Consider the following 6,421-nt stretch of genomic DNA (forward strand, 5'->3'; position numbering starts at 1 on the left):
GTTGTGCTATCATACCACCATCCATTACCAAAACATTTCAATCATTCCAAATAGGAAACCAGTATATTCTAAGCCTTAACCTCCCATTCGCTAAAGCCATCCTGTCCTTTGATAACCTATATTCTAGATTCTGACTCTATGAGTTTGCTTATTCGAATTATTTCAAATCAGTGAGATCCTACAATATTTGTCCTTTTGTGTCTGGCTTATTTCACTCAGAATGATATCTTCAAGGTTCATCCATGTTGTAACATGTATCAGGACTTCATTCCTTCTTATGGCTGAGTAATATTTCATTGTGTGTATATACCACATTTTATTTATCCATTTGTCAGTTGTTGGACACTTAGGTTGCTTCTGTCTTTTGGCAATTGTGTATAACACTGATATGAACATTGGTGTACAAATATCTGCTGGAGCCACTGTTTTCAATTATTTGGGGTATATACCAAGTAGTGGGATTACCATGTCATATGGTAATTCTGTACTTAGCTTTCTGAGGAACTGAAAAACTGTTTTCCACAGTGGCTGCACCATTTTACATTCCCACCAGCAATGAATGAGTGTTACAATTTTCTGCAACCTTTACAACAATTATTATTATTATTTTAATAGTAGCCATTCTAATGAGTGTGAAATAGTATCTCACACTATTTTTATTTGCATTTCCCTGATGGTTAATGACATTGAGCATCTTTTCATGTGCTTTCTGACCATTTGTATATCTTCTTTGGAGTGATGTCTGTTCAAGTCTTTTGCCCATTTTTTATTTGGGTTGTTTGTCTTTTTGTTGTTAAATTGAAGGATTTCTTTATATAGTCTGGATATTAATCCTTTATTGAATATGTGGTTTCCAAATATTTTCTCCCATTGAGGAGGTTGTCTTTTTACTTTCATGATGAAGTCCTTTGAGAATAAGAGTCTTTAATTTTGTTGAGGTTCCATTTATCTGTTTTATGTTTATGCATTGGGTGTAAAGTCTAAGAAACCATTGCCTAACAGAAGTTCTGAGTATGCTTCCCTATCTTTTTTTCTAGGAGTTTGATAGTATGGCTCTAATAGTTAGGCCTTTGAACCATTTTGAGATGATTTTTGTATAACTGTGAAGTAAAGAGTTCTCCTTTTTTTTTTTTTTTTTTTTTTTTTTTTTGCAAATGGAGCTCCAATTTACCCAGCACCATTTGTTGAATAGGTTATTTCCCAATTGAGTAGTCTTTGCTCCTTTGTCAAATATTAGTTAACTATAATGTGAGGGTTGATTTCTGAGCCCCCATTTTGATTCCGTCGGTCTGTATGTCTGTCCTTATGCCAGTATCATGCTGTTTTGATTACTTTGACTTTGTAATAAGCTTTAAGATTGGTAAGTGTGAGTTCTCCAACTTCGTTCTTTTTTAAGATGACTTTAGCTATTCTGGGCCCCTTACCATCCATATGAATTTGATGATAGGCTTTTCCATTTCTGCAAAGGTTGCTGGGATTTTGATTGGTATTGCATTGAATCTATAAATTGCTTTGGGTGGAATGACATCATAATAATATTTAGTGTTCCAATCCATGAACATGAAATGTCCTTCGATTTATTTAGGTCTTTGATTTTTTTTTAACAATGTTTTGTTGTTTTTTGTGTCCAAGTCCTTTACATCCTTGGTTAGATTCATTCCTCGATGTTTGATTCTCTTATTTGCTCTTATAAATGGATTTTTTTCTTGATTTCTTCTTCTGATTGTTCATTGCTTATATATATAAATGCTACTGATTTTGGGTGTTGATGTTGTACTCTGCTACTTTGTTGAGTTCATTTGTGGATTTTTTTCAGGATTTTCTATATATAGGATCATGTCATCTGCAAATAGGGAAAGTTTTACTTCTTCATTTCCAATTTGGATGCCTTTTATTTCTTTTTCTTTCCTAATTGCTCTGGAAAGAATTTCCAGTACAGTGTTGTATAATAGTGGTGACAGTGGGCATCCTTATCTTGTTCTAATCTTAGAGAAAAAGCTTTTAGTGTTTCACCGTTAAGTAGGATGTTAGTTGTGGGTTTTTTACTTATGCCCTTCATCATTCTGAGGAATTGTCCTTCTATTCCTAGTATTCTAAGTGTTTCTATCAAGATGGGGTGATGCATTTTGTCGAATGACTTTTCTGCATCAATTGAGATGATTGTGTAACCTTTGTTATTCATTCTGTTAATGTGGTATATTACATTAATTGATTTTCTTATGTTGAACCAACTTTGCATACCAGGGATAAATCCCATTTGATTATTGTGTATAATTCTTTTAATATGCTGTTGGATTCGGTTTGCTAGTATTTTATTGAGGATTTTTGCAGCTATATTCATAAGAGAAATTGGTCTGTAATTTTCTTTCCTGTTCTTCATCTGATTTGGTATGAGGGTGATGTTGACCTCGTAGAATGAGTTAGGGAGTGTTCTCTCCTTTTGAATTTTTTTGGAAGGGTTTGACAGAACTGGATTTGGGTCTTGGAATGTTTGGTAGAAATTCCCTTTGAAGCTATCTGGTCCTGGGCTTTTCTTTGTTGGGAGGTTTTTGATTACTGATTGACTCTCTTTACTAGTAATTGGTTTGTTGAGATCTGTTTTTTTTGTGTGTCAGTGTAGGTATTTTGTATGTTTCTAAAAATTTGTCCATTTCACCTAGATTATCTAATTTATTGACGTACAGTTGTTAATAGTATGTTTTTTTGAAAGGATATTAAAAGAAATTTTATTTTCTTCTCACTTTTCATATCTCCATTCTCCTTAACCTTTGTTCTCCTTCCAAGCTTGAGTTGACCATTTCAACCTTCCCATCTTTCTTTAGATATAAAAATAGCTTCTGATGTAACTCTTTTTTAAAGAAATTTTTAACTTTATTTATTGAAAAATTAAAACAAACAAAAAAAATCCCACATTTCAAAGAAAACAAAGCGAAGGATTAAAACAAATAACCTAAAATAACTACTTTGCTTCCAACATGTTCCTACCATTCCCCAAGAAAATTAATAAACCATATCCAAACAAAGGAATAAGAAAAACAAATAAGGTAAAATAACTACATTGCTTTCAACATGTTTCTACCATACCCCAAGAAAATTAACAAACCAGAATTAAAGGCATAAGAAAAACCAATAACCTAAAATGATTACATTGAAGCTAATTTTTAATGCAATAGCTTTTTTTTACTTTGTCAAAAAATTAAAAAAATTCAAACAAAGCAAAACAAAAGAATAAGAAAAACGAATAACCTAAAATAACTGTATTGCTTCCAACATGTCCTTACCATACCCCAAGAAAATTAACAAACCCTAACAAAAAGGAATAAGAAAAACAAATAATCTAAACTAACTACATTGCTTCCAACATGATCCTACCCTACCCAAGAAAGTTTGCAAACCATAACCATTCCTGAGCATTCCCATAACTTGTCTGTTCTTATTAGATTATCGTTCCCCCTTCACTAGTGGCTCTCTATCTTTAGGTCCTCTACATTCTACAATATAAAATATTTATTTTACATTTTTCACAGAGTTCACATTAGTGGTAACATATAATATCTCCCTTTTTGTGTGTGGCTTATTTCACTTAGCATTGTGTCTTTAAGGTTCATCCATGTTGTCGTATGTTTCATGACCTTGTTTCTTCTTACTGTCACATAGTATTCAATTGTGTGTATATACCACATTTTGTTTATCCACTCGTCTGTTGAAGGGCATTTGGATTGTTTCCATTTCTTGGCAGTTGTGAATAATGCTGCTATGAACATTGTGTGCAAATATCTGTTTGTGACACTGCTTTCAGATCTTCTGGGTACACACCGAGAAGTGAAATTCCTCAATCATAGGGTAACTCGGTATCTCATTTTCTAAGGAACCTCCAGACTGTCTTCCAGAGTGGCTGTACCATTCATTATACAGTGCCACCAGCAATGAATAGTATTGTCTTATAGTCCTTTTTATTTCAGCAGGGTCGGTAGTAATGACCCCCTGTACACTTCTGATTTCAATTATTTTCATCCCCTTTTTTTTTCTTTGGCAGTCTAGGTAAAGGTTTGTTAATTTTATAGCACCTTTTATAGAACCAACTTTTGGGTTTGTTCATTCTCTCCATTTTTTTTCTCTTTCATTTGTCTCCATTTTAATTTGATATTTCCTTCCTTGTGCTCACTTTGTGTTTAGTTTGCTCTTTTTTCCAATTCTTCCAGTTTTAAGGTTGGGTCTCTGATTTGAACTCTTTCTTCTTTTTTAAAGTAAGCATTGCCTTCACTGCATCCCGTAAATTTTGGAATATTGTATTTCATTTTCATTTGCCTCAGGATATTTCCTAATTTCACTTGTGATTTCCTCTTTAACCCATTGGTTGTTTAAGAGTATGTTGTTTAATTTCTACATATTTGTGACTTCCATTTCTCCCTCTGGTATTGATTTCTACCTTCATTCTGTTGTGGTTGGAGAATATACATTGTATGATTTCAATATTTTTTAATTTCTTCAGACTTATTTTGTGACCTAAGATATGGTCTCTCCTGGAGAATGATCTCTGTGCACTCGAGAAGAATGTGTGTTCTGTTGTTGTTGGGTGAATGTTCTACTAGGTCTAGTTAGTTTAGAGCATCACTCAAGTCTTGCATTTCCTTATTGATCTTCTGACTAGGTATATCCATTATTGAGAGTGATGTATTAAAGTCTCCTACTATTAATGTAGAACCATCAGTTTCTCCCTCCGAAACCATCAGTATATGCTTCATATAGTTTGAGGCTCTGCTGTTAGGTGAATATGTATTTTCATTTATTATTTCTTCTGGTCGAATTGATCCTTGATTAGCATATAGTAACCTTCTCTGACCCTGATAACAGTTTTGACTTAAACTCTGTTTTATTTGAGATAAGTATACCTACCCTAGTTCTCTTTTTGTTACAAATTGTATGGTATATTTTTTCCATCCTTTCACTTTCAGCCTACTTGTTTCTGTGAATTTAAGGTGAGTTTCTTGAAGATAGCATATAATTAGGTCATGCTTTTTTATCCATTCTGCCAATCTCTGCCTTTTGACTGGAGAGTTTAGTCCATTTACATTTAAAGTCACTACTGATAATGCAGGCTTTCTTATGCATTTTGCTGTTTAGCCTTTGTATGTCTTAGATGTTTTTTGCCCCTCAATTCTTCCATTAATGCCTACTTTTATATTTATTTGATTTTTTATATTGTAAATAGTGCCTTCTCTTTTTTAGCTGGGTATATTTGTCCTCTGTTTTCCTAGTGATTATCATGGGGTTAAAATTTAACATCCTAAATATATAACAATCATATTTTGTTTGATACCAACTTAACTTCAATAGCATGTACATATAGTTTTCCTATACCTCTCCATCCCATCTTTTTTTTTTTTTGTACTTTTTTCCTTTTACATTGTATGCTCAAAACCAGAGATTTATCATTACTTTTTATGCATTTGCATTTAAAAATCTGTAGGAAGTAAGAAGTGGACTTACATACCAAACAATACACCACAATAATATTGGCATTTATAATTACCTTTACCACAGGTCTTTATTACTCTATGCTGCTTCGAACCATTGTCCAGTGTCCTTCCCTTTCAGTCTGAAGAATACCTGTTAGCATTGCTTGCAGAGCCAGTCTAGTGGTGATAACTCCCTCAGCTTTGATTTATCTGGAAATGTCTTAATCTTTCCCTCATTTTTGAAAGAAAGTCTCACCAGATATAAAATTCTTGGTTGGCAGTTGTTTTCTTTCAGCATTTTAAACGCCTTCTTGCCTCCATGTTTTCTGATGAGAAATTGGCACTGAATCTAATTGGGACTCCCTTGTATATAACATGTTGCATTTCTCTTGCACCTCTCCTTTTCCTTTGCATTTGATACCATGAACAACATGTGACCAGGTGTATTTTTCTTTATGTTTATCCTGTTTGACATTCTTTGGGCTTCATGGATATGCATATTCATGTATTTTGCTAAGTTTGGGAAATTTTCTGTAATTTCCTTGAATATCCCTTCTGCCCCTTTCTCTCTTCTCCTTCCAGGACTCCCATAGTTCATATATTAGTATGCTTTGTGGTGTCCCAGATGTGTCTTAGGCTATTTTTGCTTTTTATAATTCTTTTTTTCTTTCTGCTCCTCAGCCTGACTCATTTCAAGTGTCTTGTCTTCAAGTTCACAGATTCTTTTTTATGCCAGTTCCAATCTGCTCTTTAAACCCTCCTAGAAATTTTTCATTTCAATTATTATGGTCTTCCTCCTCCAGTAGTTCTGTTTGGTTCCTTTTTATAATTTCAATCTCTTTACTATCATATTGTTCATTTGTTGTTTTCCTGATATCCTTTAGTTCTTTCTCTGTATTTTCCTTCATTTTCTTGAGAATTTTTAAGATCATTTTCTTAAAGACTTCGGTAGGTCCACATTC

The sequence above is a fragment of the Choloepus didactylus genome, chromosome 22, assembly GCF_015220235.1.
Source record: "Choloepus didactylus isolate mChoDid1 chromosome 22, mChoDid1.pri, whole genome shotgun sequence".
Lineage (NCBI taxonomy): Eukaryota > Metazoa > Chordata > Mammalia > Pilosa > Megalonychidae > Choloepus > Choloepus didactylus.